The following is a 16,144-nucleotide window of genomic DNA, read 5'->3' on the forward strand; positions in this document are numbered from 1 at the left end:
TCTTAGAAGAAATGACAACAGAAAGCTGTGATATAAACAGAAGGATAGTTCACATACAATCTGGTAATAAAATATCTCCCATATGGGAGATATGACCTTGATATCATAACCATAAATTAGGATACTGGTCATGGTAAAAAAAATATATTTAAATATCAAAATACAAATATCAAGTTTGATGTATGCTGCATAAAAACAAAGAACAAACCTGCCAATAGCTAAGAAAACGTTATACAAAAGACAGAAAAAGGAGTATGAATGAGAAAGAGAAAGTGGTTTTAAAAGCAATTTGGTACTTTAGAAACTAATTCCTTACTTTAAGAAATCAGAAGGCACATTTCCATGCTGTGTTATAAAAACATGAGTGGGGAAACAAGTTTTGCATCTTAATAATTGGAAATTGTGCCACACTTCTTTATTTGAGGAGGCCACAGAGTCCCTCCTTAATTCAAACGCCAATTTGATAACATGAGCTACTAAAGCTACTTACAGAGAAAAGTGGAAATAAAAGAGAGAGAGAGAGAGAGAGAGAGAGAGAGAGAGAGAGAAATAATGCTCACATTTTTAAAATATTGACATTATGAAAACACTGAATTGAAAACCCAAATATTTTGTGAATAAGTTTCCCAACTGACAATCATTTCACAAAGTTGACAGTTAGTGAGAGTTATTTTATTGTAAGTGCTACACATAAACAACAACAACAAGCAACCAAAGGCAAATAACTCTGAAATTAAGCATCAGAGACAGGAAGGCAAACATTCTCCCAACAGTCATTGAAAAAGGTCACTTTCCTTTGACCTATCCCAGAACGTGGCACCCCTCAAAACCATGGTCGTGCTTTGTGCATTCACAATGGCCTTCTCAGCCAGGTCTAAATTGCTCCCTTGGTGAGCAGGCAAATGATCATTCCTGCTTTGGCCTTATTGGAAAAAAATGGGAGTTGACAAATGTATGCATGGTGTACAGCCACGCAGGCAAAAACCTATCTCACGGAAAAGCCCAAAATATCAAGTCCAGACAATTATCCATATTCTCATACTTTTAAACAAAATTGTTTAAGGAAGTAAAAAAATCCTACTTTGGCTTCTCCAGTCCCACACACCCTTTTAAATTTTAGCAACTTTCAACAATTGGGGGACACATACTTCTCAAAATTTTCCTAAGATATACAGAAACACACACACACACACACACACACACACACTAAACAACTGTCATCATACTACACATTTTCTCATTCAACAATATAGCAAAACTATTTTTTCATGTTAGTATGTATAACTTCACCCCATTCTTTTTAATGGTTATATAGAATCCATTGCAAAGATACGATGTAATTTGTTTTGCCATTTTCTTATTAATGGACATTTATTTATGTTTGTAATGGGTACCAACACATGCTGTTGAACCCATAACTACAGGTGAGATTACTCAGAATGATATTTCTAAGTGATAGGAACTGTGCACTGAAGTTTTTAAGTTATTTCCAAACTAATCTCCAAAGGTTTTACAAAGTCACTTTAACTCAGGAAAGTATGAAAAGGTCAATTTCATGCCAGAGCATAACCCAGCACAGAATGTTTTTAATTTTCTTTATATTGTCCCAGTCTAATAGCCAAAAAGTGTATCCTGTTTTAATTTTCATTCCTTTAATTAGGACTTAAGTTGAACAACTTTTTATTATATGTTTATCAGTCCTTTCCAGTTCTTCATCTCTGAATTACCTGTTCATATTCTTTGCCTATTTTTCTATTAAGTAGTTAATATTTTTTTCTCACTATATTGGAATAACTCTTTAAATATTAGGAATATTTGTTACAACACCTATTATATATGATACAAACATTTTCACGTTAGCTTTGTATTCTTACTTTGGATTTTCTGCCCTTTACAAAATTTAGAATGTTAATATACTCAAATCAACCCATGATGCTTGCGTTATGGGTTCTGGTTTCTGTATCTTAAGAATGCCACTCCAAGCTTACCGTGTTCTTCAAACATTTTTCTAATCTTTATATTTAGACTTTTGATCCATCTGTAGTTTATCTTTTGTGTATGGTGTGAGGGGGAAATCCAATTTTGTGTTTTGCTTTTGAATACTCAATTGTCCAAACATCTCACAGATTTGAAATATCATGCTTAACAAATACTAACTTCCCATATGTGGGGACGTGTATATGTGGCCACAGTCCAGTTGGGTTCCACTGATCTGCTTTTCTATTTAACTTCCAATCTCACATTATTTTATTGCAGTAACTCTTTTGTCTCTTTCAATATCATTGTGTGTAGCTCATTATTATTATTAAGTCTCTTGGAATTTTTCCCTATGGACTTTAGTATCAACTTTTTGGATGCTGACTAGGATTGAATTATATATTTATATTAATTTAGTAGAGACTGACATCTTCACATTATTAATTCTTCTCATCCAGGGAAAATTCTCCTGGACTTCAATTTATGTAGGACAAAAGTTAAAAAATATTCTAATGGGTCCTGAAGGACAAGCATTGATGAGAGTATAGTTTAAATCAACTCTCTAATGCAGTAGGATATAATTATAAAGAAACCACATGAAGCTAATGCCACAAATTTTAAATGTGGACTTTGTTCGACATGAGCAGAAGTGTTTGTCATTTAAAAGACTATTTGTCTTTCTAACACTGCTTTTGCTTTTGTCCCCTGTCCCCAAGGGTGAAGGTGTTGGGCTACATTTGGCATGCATAGAGATTTTGTCACAAAGACAATCAAGAGAACTGAAGATGTGTCATTGAAGATGAGCTCGGCTTAACTCAGGTTGCAACAATGAATGGTTCAACCTCCTCTCTGCCTACCCGATAGGATGACCTGGTGCAAAGAGCTCAGTAAATGAGCAATGGTATGAAAAGACGGCATTTGCTTGCCCTTCCTTGTGACCTCTTTACCTGTTACAGAAACTATCAACCAGGGAGACAATTAGTACCCGTTACATTCTAGACTTGTGACATGGACAGCTATTTACTGGGAAAGAGACCAATTCATTTCATCCAGGTCACTGAACAATTGCTGTATCATAAAGACTTTAGTCACTGCCAAAGTGAACTACATTTGAACCACCAGACCCAGTGTGTGAGTCCATCTATCATTGCCATGCCAACTGGTCACCCGTACAGACATTGCATTAAATGCAATAGTCTCTAAGATGATTTGTAAGTTCTCCTCTAAACTAAAGTCTATGCCTCGGATATGAAAAAAATTGCACAAAAGGGATGTATATATTTTTTTAATGTCGTTTGCCTTCTCATTCCAATTTGTCTTATTGAATGCATCATTATTTACTGTATGCCGTTATGAAGCTCAAATCACAAATAATCCTTATTTCTCGTCTACCTCAGTTTCTCTTGGACCTTACACTGCTTACTTCACATAAATAGGAAATAACAACAACAAAAATGGATTCAGTTTAAAAGCCTACGATGACCCTCTTACAAAAGACAGAGGATTGTAATACCCAAAGGTTCAAGTCACGAAAGTTTTTATAACTAGCCTTTTTGCTCTTCTTGAGAACTAGATAGAAGTTCAGTGAGGTGGTTAATTGGCCATCCAGGGTGGACAGTAAAAGATGATGGTTGTATAAAATAATAGAAGCCTGAATAGTCGCAGACATTGTGCAGCACTAATAGAGTATATATTTTGGATACTGGCTGTGCTTCTAAATAAGATATGCGGTCCGAATGGGATAAATTTTCTGAGCCATTCCTGAGAAATATCTACCGTTGTGTCATCTTCTTTGGCATTGGGTTTTACTACCAACCAACACAAAGGAAGATAAACCAGTCCTCTACGTAAAAGAAAAAAAGAAAATCTTCTGATTTTTTTTTATATAGCCAGAGTTAATCTTTAATCTTGAACGGCGAGCAAGTTCTAAAGTGAAGAGTAAATTTCACATATCTTCATCATCACTTGTTCAGATTAACAATGTTTTTAAAATCTGGATTAAATTCACTTTCTGGTGAAATTAAGAATTGTTCCATTTGGTACATTTGAAATCATAGTTTGTAGTTTCCTGGTATCCCCCATGGATGCTGTAATAGAAATGGCCATCTCAAGATCCATCCATGTTGTTGTAAATGGCATTATTTCATCTATGGCAGAATAGTATTTCATTGTGTAGATATACCATTTTACTAACACTTGTCACCCCAATAAGCTTTAATAAAAAAGAAAGAAAGAAAGAAAGAAAGAAAGAAAGAAAGAAAGAAAGAAAGAAAGAAAGAAAGAAAAGAAAAGAAAAGAAAAATGGCCAAAGGAACTGTGTATCAGGTGTCAGTGTGCCATCCAAAGCAGCCAGGTGGACGTATGGATAGAATCAGAACTGGTGACATCTGTGATGGAGAAGGGAGCGTGGCCCTCAGCCCCCACCATCCAGGAGTACCCTGATGAAATTCAGAGTGCAGTCAGGCCCGAGTGTCAGACACCTCCAGAAAATAGATGGCTTTTTTTTTTCCAGTTTTGGTCACAGTCTTATCACCCACTTAAAAGTGTACAAAGAACCATGTTTATTATTTTCTTAGTCATCTCCTCTGAGATAACTGATACAATGCAATTAATCTTCCAAGAGATAGAAAATAATCTGCCAGTGACAAGAAAGCCCAAATTTGAGCAAGAATCATGAAAATCCAATTCAGCCTTGCCATATTTTTATAAAATTAAGTTCAAAGAAATAACTGAAAGTTACTTTGTACAGGAAGAATATTTGTAAAGACTATACAGATAAACAATACCATGTATAAACCTGAGGTTTTTCAAGGTCTTGAAATAGTGTTCCATGTCGCTGCTCTGAAAGGAGTAAGTTAACTGAAAGCTTTTGGTGGCGTATCAGGAACACTACATGGGAGTGAAACACAGTCTTTAGTGACCATTGTTCAGTACAAGAAGCAACATCTACTGAAAAGAGCATACAATTTATACTACAGGTTTCCCTGAAAATAAGACCTAGCCGCACAATCAGCTCTAATGCGTCTTTTGGAGCGAAAATTAATATAAGACCCAGTATTATATTATATATTATACCTGGTCTTATAGTAAAATAAGACCGGGTCTTATATTAATTTTCGCTCCTAAAGATACATTAGAGTTGATTGTCCGCCTAGGTCTTATTTTTGGGGAAACACGATATAAATAAAATGCAAGCTTCAAAGACAAAGCTAAGAAACTAGGAAAATAATTTTACCTACTTAATGGGGAGTATATTCAGATGTTTATTGTTCTTACTCTTGCTCCACAAAATATTTTACACGAGCCTATATTCCTGTCCCTGGAGAGAGAAATGACCCTCCCCCAGTGCTGCCCACTTTAGTTTTCATCTTCCATAACGTAAGAATAAATATATAGAATGGAAACGGACTTGAATATGTTACTTGACTGGAAAGAATAATTTGGAACTGCAAGGTAGAAGAACAAAAATATAGTTACAGGTTGAAGTAACTGTCATTGATCACTTTTCATGCTCTAGACATTGGAATAGCCACCTTACATAAATGGCCTCAATTTAAAAAAAAAGAGGTTTAAAAACTACAGCTAAATCAAAGTGATGAAAACAGCACTTAAGCAAGAATTTCAGGTACAAAAATGTTATGTAAGGGCAGGACAAATCACAAAAGCATATAGAAAACAGGGCCTTTTTCCTTTTTTTTTCAAGCAAGAATAAGCTGGGGAGTAATTAATTTACAATGTTTATTAGTAACCTACAACATTGCAAATGGAGACAAGGCACTGCATTAGGTGTTGTGGTACTTCGATGGTGAATTACGACAAGAAAGGAAGGGTTGCACTATCAGAACACATATGAAGAATGGGTTCAGAGCCTTTTTTTTTTTTTCCCCAAGCACACTAATGTTTTATTTCGCAACTAGAAGATGAGTTCACTGAAGGCAGGACCATGTCTAATAAGTCCGTCATCCTAGCACAGTCCCATATGCACTGAAGAAAGGCTAGTTTATTGAGTATTCATATGAGAAACCAGGAGAGTCTGGTATAATTGCATAATCAATGTTCAAGATGCTTTAAATTTAAGAAGGTAACCAAATAGGACTTTCAGACACTCCAGTTATAGGGCATGGATTATTCTTGACTGGAAAGGTGTAATACATTCTTCCCCATGCTAAATAAACACCACCTCCAAGGACATCGCTTGAATGTGGCAAACAGAACAAGAAGAGATGAGGTACTTTCTGTTTTTCTAACACTTATCATCAAAGGAAAATAGATCATTGTTTTATGGCCAAGTGATATTCCCCAGTGGATGCCTAGACTTTGGGTCATAATTGTCCCCATTTTATGTGGTAATCCTTCAGCACTCTTGTCTTCCTTAGTCCAGAGGAGAATTGTGAATTCAAGCCAGTCATCTGAGAATCCACACTGCGCTACAGAGAAATACTACTGGTGTTACTAAGCTATGTCTCTGCCGGTCTGGTCAGCTAAGTCCTTGCTGGTTCAGCAGGTACATTACACACAGACGTAGGGAGAGGATCATGCCAAAAGCTAACAGCCAGGATGTTGCTAGCGAGCTGACATTTACTGAGTGTTCATAATATGCTTGGGACTTTTTCTAAGCTCTTTATATAGGTTGATTCACGCCAACCCTATTAGATGGATACGGCAATCATCTCCAGTTTAAGATGAAGAAACTGAAGCAGAGGGATACTAAGAATCTTGTTTAAAGTAACCAGCTATTAGGGAGAGATGCTGGGATTTCAATCCTGGGTTTTATACTGTATCAGATTTGGTCTGGTTAGGTAGGTGAGCACAATTCTCAGAAATTTCTTAATTGCCTTGACCAAGGTTAGGTATCTACACACTAATATATTCCAAGAGCCAGTGGTAAAAGAATACTAATGTTATTTAAGAGAGGGAATATAAAGTTAGTAGTAGGGATTGTTAAAACCGGAAACACACTGAAAGCAACTCTGTGTGATTGCTGCAAGTCAGGCCTTCATGTTCTTCATGTTTGTAAGGAGGAATATTGCCCCCAAAAGTCACTTTGAAAAATTCTGAAACTGCTTTCTAGACCCATTCATAAAGTGTGAAAAATGTACTGTCCACTGTAGTCAGTGTCAATGATACCAAGGATGATAGATTTCATGCGTATAACCTCCCCACCTAGAAATAAGGGTGGGCTGCCAGGGGAGGAACAGGACTCAGGCCTGTCGCAAGAGGAAAGAGTAACATTTGTCTGGACTTCACTTCTTCCCCCGCCCGTTCCTGGCTGATACACTGTTGGATATAAACTCAGAAGTCCAGCATTGTTTATTTCCACACTTATCGTCCAAAATGTTCATCTTTGCCTAGTTATTATCAATTTCACAGTGAACATAGGTGGCTCCATAAAACATAAAGGCAGAAAGGGAAAAAGGTTGAAGCTGATGTAGGGTTTGATGTCATTTCTTTACTAGGTAGGAAACTAGACTTATGACTGCCCAGTGTGTTTTTATTACTTCGCTTGTAAGGAAATAAGAGGTTGTGAGGGAGGTTATCTGTGAATGACCAGTTCCAAAATAGGCTTCATATTTTTCTCTTCTTGTTTCACTCAAAATTAAGTGGAGTGACCACGTAATTATTTATCATTCAAGCCAGAACACTTTTGCCAGCAAAATACAGCACTATCAATAATTAAACCAGTACCAGAGGCATACACTAGAACTATGTTGGGCAAACGAGAAGGGATGATTCCCCTAAAACTAAGCAATCCTCTTACAGAATGTTTTTCTGCTTGGAACTGAGGTCGGTAGAGCTCACCATTGGTGCTCTCTCTAAACAAGGTTGGGCCATCTGGCCAAGAGTTCACTGATTTCCACACTTGCTACAGCCACAGCTTTCCTTTCACCCCTTCTGCAATCTCCACCTCTTTTCCTCTCTTATTATTACTAACCAGAAGCATGTCCATGTAAGTATATATTAGCTGGAATACATATATTTCTTATTTCCCTAGCTAACTTATGTGACATTGCCAATCGTCCTTGAGTTCTCCTTGCATATAATCAAGTGCCCTTTAATTGCAACATTTATTTTGCAATTGTAATATCAGCAAGCGTGTCAGTTAGTCCAAAAGAGTGACTGATCAGTTCATCAGCTACAGCTAGCACCATGGATATGGAAGTTTCCAGTGCATGAAGCTTAGAAGATTTCTGGTCTATGGGAAGGTGAAAATAAAAGCTATACAACTGTTCTACAGAACGGAAATAAGCTAACTGAATCCTCCTTCAAAATCTTTTCCTCAGTATCCAATGTATGGAGATAGTTTTAGCTCAAGAAATGAGTAAGTGCTCATCCTGCATAAAATTCTCACAGTACTTAGCTTCCAGAGTAATCCAATAATGTAATACCTATGTATTACCAGGGTATAGTTATTTTACTTACAGTCATTTCAATTTTAACAGGAAGACTGTGAAAATTAAAATACCTTCAAGGCCTAAAGAAATGAATCTCCAAGTGAGTAATTTCAGATATTTGACCCACACCGGTATCCCTTGAGTCATTATTACCCAGGGAAGGATAGAGTGTTTGATTTGATATGACCCAACTCAATGCAAAGACACCTAGTGAACTGTGTCACTGGAAGTCCACTATTCCACATAAATGAATTTTCCAAACTTATTGAAGCATACATATTCATATGTCAATCTTCACCATTAACTCATTCATCAGTTTCTTTAAAAAATCATTACTAACTTTCTAAGGGAAAGTGACTATAATTTAACTTTTCTTGAATTTCAGAGTCATCTTTGCAAGGATTCATCATTGTATCTCTGCTATAACACCCTTGCTATCTGCTTTTTTGTGTGTGGTGGTGCTGGTGGTTCTCTTTCCACACAAGGTCAGCTGTCACTTGCAGTGTCATTAAACTTCCAGCTAACATCATGTCACCTCCTGCCCTTCTAATTTATTGTGGCAAAACTGCTAAGTGGTCAAAAACTAGATGTCAAATACAATTAAAGATGGTTTGTTAAGAAACAGTCACTTGGATACTGAGTAAACCTTTACCCGTCTTCTTTCGGATTTGGAGCTCAATTACCAAGAGTTCAAAACAGACCTACGTGACATAAGACTATTGTCCCTTACTAAGTCTTCCTTCCAACTCTTTCTGGGAAAAGATACGGTTTTCTTCTCTTACTCATTAGCCATTTCCTATCTTCTTATGATTCTATGTCTCTCTTAGTAGTTTCCTAGATCCAAAAAATAGTTGGTGTTTTCCCCTTCCTTTTTTACATTATGTTTTAAAAACTTCACAATAATAAGAAAGTCAAAAAACCAAGCAGGTGAAAAAACCATTTTCAAACATCGGGTCTATTCAAAAAGCCTACACACAATAAATCTCGTCTGCCTATGCTGGGATTCAAGATTGTTTGAGAGATAACGGGAACTGCACACTGCTGCCAAGTGTTTCATTTCACTCTCGTGTTCCAAATTTTAAAATCGTCGTGCTTGAAGCAAAGTCATGCTAAAAGCCCTAATAGTAGGCATTTCTGAGTTACCTTTGTTTGGGAGTTATCCTGAAAATAGTATTAAAGACGGTCTAGAACACTGATCAAAATAAAATAATGATTGGCGTTCCATGGCTGAATTACACAGATCGGAGGACACCCGCTCCATCAACATGAATTGGACTGTCACCATCATCTCTCCCGATAAGTACAAGCAGAATGTCATCAGCAAAACAAAACAAAGCTCAGAAGTAATTACCTGACTAATAAAAACAGAAGAAAAAAAAATATTTTGATTTGGCTACATTATGGGGGAATCCAGGCAGAGGTGTCTCTGCAACCCGGATTACCTAAGCAATTACCTCAAACCTCCACTTCATTCCAAATCCTGTCAAAGAATATCCACTCTTGAAATTTATGAACAATAGTATCTCTAAGCAAATTAAGGGGATAACATTTAAATCCAGCTGTCAATCCCTCCAAGGTAAAATTCATAGCATTTTATTCCACAGTTAGCTATGCAGGGAAAGGAAATGGCTGAGAAAAATGCTAAAATCCCAAGCACAAATTTGCTATAGAATTTATATCACCATTTGTCACTGATAATGAAAGCATATAAAACAGGCCCTGACAGTATGTTATTTCTGTTGCAGACCATTCTTTATACAATCTAAACGAGGTTTTCCTTTGCAACTGTGGAAATGATTTTTTCCCTAAATGTACAAAGCAAAGTAATATTAATATTGTGGTTAGTAGCCATCTGCTTCATGAGAATTCTGTGCAATCATTAGTTTCAACTGATGGCATGGTGGCAAGCTGCCACGTCCTAAGAGGCCAGCCTTTAAAACCCATCAACATCTTTGCATCAGTCTCAACTCCAAGAGGGCGAACGACAAACCAGGAAATCTGCTGTATGGGGAGGTCCAGATCACTCAGCTCTGTTTTTAGATACTGAACTCCCAAATATTTTCCCACCTCCTTTTATATTCAGAAGCACGCATCAGAAGGGCAATCAAATGGAGCCACCAGGCAGCAAAGAATAAACACAAGGCATTTGGGTAGACTGCTAGGTCCAGCTAAGCAACGAGTGACCTGTGTTCCACTCAACAACAGTGGCGTTCACTACAAAGTGAGGGAAGGCTCAAGCTGTGAGGAGTTCAACTTATCACAAACTGTCACTGAAGCCACTGTAACATTTTAGTAAAATACGGCAGAGGCAGCAACATGCAGAGGGATTCAAAGGAGGTGTGAACTAAATAACATTTCCCCCATGGTTTCCACCAGAAAGACTTGCAACAGAAAAATAGGAATTTAAATGTTTCATCCGGTAGGCTATGTACTCTCTGACCACTTTTAATACCCAGTTCTAACGATTTTCATTTGGAAATGCAAAAGGATGCTGTAGTTTTAATGTTGAATCGATCTGTAAGAATGCTGTATGTTTGTAATCATGAGTCGTAGAATGCTAGTGGAATAAGATTATGTGCCCCAAAATGATGTAGCAAGACACACCACAACAGCTTTTTTGGGAGGATCGTATCACATAATCATTTTTCTTTTGGGGTAGCCTCGATGTGCCAAGCAGAGAGTAGAAAAAGGGAGGAAGAGATAGGAAGGAATGAAGGAGTCAAACAGGAATGTCATAGCCAAACTCAGCCTTTACAATACTTGTGTAGACAATTCAAGTTCCCCCAATTGTTTTGCCTTGTTTTATGGGAAGTCCTGAGTGCAGGAACAGGGGAGTGACATGTGATGTTGTTGGAGGTCTGACTACACACACACATGAAAGATGTCAAGAATCTACTAGTTTTCAGTGTAAAAACATTGTTTCAAGTAAGTTTTGATAAAACTTAGATGAAGGCAGAATACATTTGTAAATAAATACAGAAATAAAAATAACAAATGAAACTACTATCTTTAAGCACACAATATAATTCTCATGCACTTATCCAAAACCCTCCAAGACAAACCATCACAGATAAAATATACCAAATATGTATACTCGAGGTGCCAAAAAAAATGTATACAAATTTTAAGAGATGTTTTCTATGTATTACTTTGCAAAGTTGAATTATGGTAGCAATGTGTAGTATGACGTTCGCTCAAAAGATGGCGTCCATCAGATGAATGCTAGCGTCACCGTGAGACCGGCAGGACAGTCAAAGAAAATGGTAGATGTGCGGTTGTCTTTTGCACTTCCACCAAGATGTGAGAGCTTACCTCGATGAGAATTTGCCAGGACAATGGATAGGACAAAGAGGTGTGGTTGAGTTTCCCACATTCTCCTGACTTAACACCCTTTCACTTCTGCCTATGGGGAACCTAAAGGATGTGGTGTATCGCAGAAAACCAGCTACACTGGCGGTATTTGGGGAAGAAATTGAAACAGCATGCACAGCGATACAAGTGGACACTTTGGTCAACGTTGCTCAAGCAGTAGTTCGCCGTAATCAGAAGCGTCTGGATGCTGATGGTAACCACTTTGAGCACCTCTTGTAATTGCAGAAGTCAAACGTGACTGGTACTCATCTTTTGTTACCGGTATATATTGAGTATTACAATTTTAACACAGTTTTTTTTTCCTTTTTTAAAATGTGTATACATTTTTTGGCACCCTCTGTATATAGAGGCATACAACATACTAGCTCATGGTCTAATTTTATGTGTATCATCAGCTATTTAAAGTAAAACCCTTTGAGGAAGGACCATCAATTTCTTTCTGAACTACCATCTGATCTTATCAGCTCTTCCCCTTTTCTAGCAGCATCTCAAAGGGCCTCAGGGGACTGAAGAGAGGCAGGCTTTGTACTTCCTTTTCCTTCCACTTTAAACAAAGACAACATTAAAATGAACAAAAAGTGAAATGAATCTTTTAAAATAAACGGTTAAGCTGTGGGGATCAGGCCGGAACCAGGAAGATTCCACCACCCATTATGGTGGGTGGTGAGAACATTAATGGACTAATAGGGTATTATCACGTTAGTGGACAGTGCTTGTGTTTCAACCCCTACGTTCATTGCTCACAGCCAATCACTCCAGGACAACTGCCCCAATTTGTTATAAGACAGAACAGATCTGCCTTATTCCTCACAAAAAACTGATCATATTGTGCAAAATAAAAAGGAGACCAACAGAAATCTTACCCTCTTGTTCTATCACATATACTTCCTCACATCCATATAAACCCACAGGCTAACTGCCTTACCAGCTGCAACTTGGGTCATATTTATATCTAAGAATAGAAAGTGTCACTACGATCATTTCAAACAAATCTGATACCCTGAAACTTATTAAGTATATTGAATTCAAGTCATACTTAAGATTTGAGTTCATATCCAACCGTTTGCTGGCTGTATGACCTCAGATAAGTTATTTAATCTCTCTGAGGTACATGTTCCTCATTTGTAATATGAGATGAATATTGACCTTAGAAACTTGTCGTGGAGAATCAAACAGGCAATTACAAAGCACTGACCGTAGTTGCCAGCGTACAACAGGCATTTGATAAATGGAGTGATTATTGACATTCAAAAATAGAACGTTTCAAGCTTTCTGAGAATTTTATGTCTTTGTTTTTAAGTTAGAGACAACCAGACTATAACTATACGCTTTTCAAAACCAACAGCTCGGGAATTAGAAACCTTCATCCCATCCCCAGATTCTAGTTCTAATAGTTGAAAATAAAATACTCTGGTTTCTAAATGCATTCTGTCATTATAGATTCTTGTTCAGGACTCAACCTTTCTGAGTTTGCCAACCCTGCCTGAAAACACGAAGGCTAATAATAATATAACATATGCATCCTCTACTGAAGAGAATTGTAGTGAACACACAAAGTAGTAGTGAACATGAAGCATTCTAGAATCTGTAAAGGGCCATATAAATTCGCTATTAGCAATGAACAACGACACAATTGGTGGATAAAAGTGTGTACCACTGCGATGTGTGGTACAAACACATCGTGCTTGGGTTCAAACTCCACTCTGCTACAGGCCGGCAGTGTGACAGGCACAACAATAAAACTCTCTAAATCTCCATTTACTCATGGGCATGACAAAGTGACTACTTCACAGAGTTGTTGAGAGAATCAAAAGAGTATAAACAAAAGCTTTTAGCACATTGCTGGGTACATAGTAAGTGTTCAATATGTGTTAGCTACTAAAATTGCTTTTAAAGAGTATTACTATGTATTACAGACCTTTTCCAGTTACAACACACTGAGTTCCCTTTGAACTCTGTAATTAGAAATTTCTTAGTGTGTTGCTTTAGTTTTTGAAAATATTAACTATTAGCAATTTCGATGACCACTGAAAATTTTCAAAGTATCCTTTAAATGTTATTTATCTGCATTCTTAAAATAGCATGGCTGGTGATTCTTAATGGGCTTAGTAAAACCTCCTACATGGTAATGTTCATGTAGATGTGAGATTATATTATACATACAAAAACTTTACTGGTCAAAGAAATAGTAATAACCATTTCCCTCCAAATCTCAAATTTTACAAAGAAGTACAAGTTCATATCACAGTTTATACCAATCAATAAAAAGGCATTTAAAAATATTCAATGTTTCATTAAGAAAAATTGGCTTTCCCTGTGGTGGTTCTTCAAAATCGCTATTCTGAATTAGAAATGAGAAGCAAGTTTCAATAGAAAGGCCTTGCCTCTGTCCCCCTAGTGGCCACACACCCAATAGCAATGTAAAGAAAAGTCTTCCAGAATAACTATTGGAGTAGAAAACTCAAGGCCTTCATTTTATAGATAAATAAACTAAGGCCAGAGACAAAGGGTTGGTCAAGACTACACAATTTTTCAGTAAACCACCAGCTTATGAAAATATTTTTTGATATTGTGAATATTATGATGTCTGGAAAAGTATCCAAAAATGAACTTAACTAAGGTTCTTTTAAAAATGCCCTTATCGATTGACATTCAGCAGCTTTTTTCCAAGTGTTTTTTTTTTTTTTCTAAGAGCAATAATAAATATAGTTTCCCAGGAGAGAAGAAGAGACCTCAGCTGTGACCAAGAATTCTGCTTGCACCCTCTATGGAGAGTTCCTTTTTGAGGAATAAGGACTGTCACTGAAGGTCCAGAATTGCACAAAGATAGCTCTCCTCGAAAAGACCAGTAAGAGTCAATGCATCTTTACAGATGGCCAAGGGCCCACAATGAATAAGAAATAGAGGTCAGGAAATAAATTAAATACAGCTGTTTCTCTATTTAGGGTAAATACCTAAAGAGACAAAAAGAGTAGAAGTTGGCATGGATTGGGTTCACTCATGGCAGAGAATAAAACAAAATCTTCTTGATTTGAGAGGTAATTAATTAGCTTCTCATTAAGCTTTCTGTTGGCCCTGAAATTTAACAAAAGCATTAAGGTTTGTTTGGACACAAATGCAGTAGAGTTGAAACCATTATCCAGATATCTTGAGACAAATAATAAAAAGAGATAGTAATATAAGACCCAAAGCATCTTTATCTTAAAACCAGAAATTCTGGATTATGGCAGGTTTTGATTTTCACATCGCTGCATATAGATTCCGCAGTGAATTCTGTGAATCTGTAAGCCCCTACATGGTGATTAAGAGTGAAGGATGTCACTTCAAAGTGTGTTTGAAACTCAGATCTGACTCATGCTAACTGTGTGACCTTAAGTAAATTACTTTACCTCCCAGTCCTCAGTTTCCTCATCTGTAAAAAATAATAGCAACACCTAGTAGATAGGCTGTCAGATGGATTAAATGAAATAACACATGTAAAGAACAAGTAAATGGCATTTGTATACATGCAATACATGGTATTGATCTTTTCAAAATATTGTATGTACCCATTTTCTATACTGTAAGCCTGAAGAGAAAACAGGAGTAAATAGTAAATGAATGTAAGTTTAGATTGGGAAATGGGAGACATGGATAGTCCATGGGTTGCCCTCTCATGTGATGTGTGACTTTGGACAAAGCACTTAACACCTGTGTGATCATTTTCTTCTCAACCACAAAAATAAGAAGGTTGGATCAAAATTCAAGAATCTTAGTTTTGACAAAGATGTGAAAGATCATTCAATCCCAAATCTGATGCTTGTGTTCATTTCTAACAAATGTGTATCCAGTCCATAATTGAACGTCTTCAGGGATGGTGCTCATCTCTATCCTGAAGCTGCCAGGATCTTTCATCTTGAAGAGAACTAATAGCTTGAAAATTCTTCCAGATGTTGAACTGAAATCTACCATCTGCATGTCATCAGATCTAAGAAGCCAATGGTCGTAAGTTGCACCATTACTTTGTGTCACAAAGAAAGAAGAGACACTGCCAATTATAACATGACATGATACTTTCTTATCATGTCAATTGTAAGAGGCATCAAAATTTCAGAGATGTTAAAATATGAAAATACAGGTGTCTTAGAATCAAAGAAATGCAGTATTTTCCAGTGGCTACACCAGCTCATACTAATTGAAGTTTCTATCACACTAAAAGCCAGTCTAATTTCTTCCATAGGACAGTTCCTCACATATCTGAAGAGTGCTCGTGGCCAACTTGAACCTTCTCTTTTCCAATCTTACTGCCTTTAGGTCATAAGCATGATCTTATATCTATGAATCATCTCCAGTTTTGGTCTACTGAATCCATTGTAGTTTATCTGAATCTCTATTTATTTATACATGTAAAGCACCAAGCACTT

Source organism: Rhinolophus sinicus, chromosome 3 (genome assembly GCF_057876585.1).
Source record: "Rhinolophus sinicus isolate RSI-liver-muscle chromosome 3, RSI-T2T, whole genome shotgun sequence".
NCBI classification, from domain to species: Eukaryota; Metazoa; Chordata; class Mammalia; order Chiroptera; family Rhinolophidae; genus Rhinolophus; species Rhinolophus sinicus.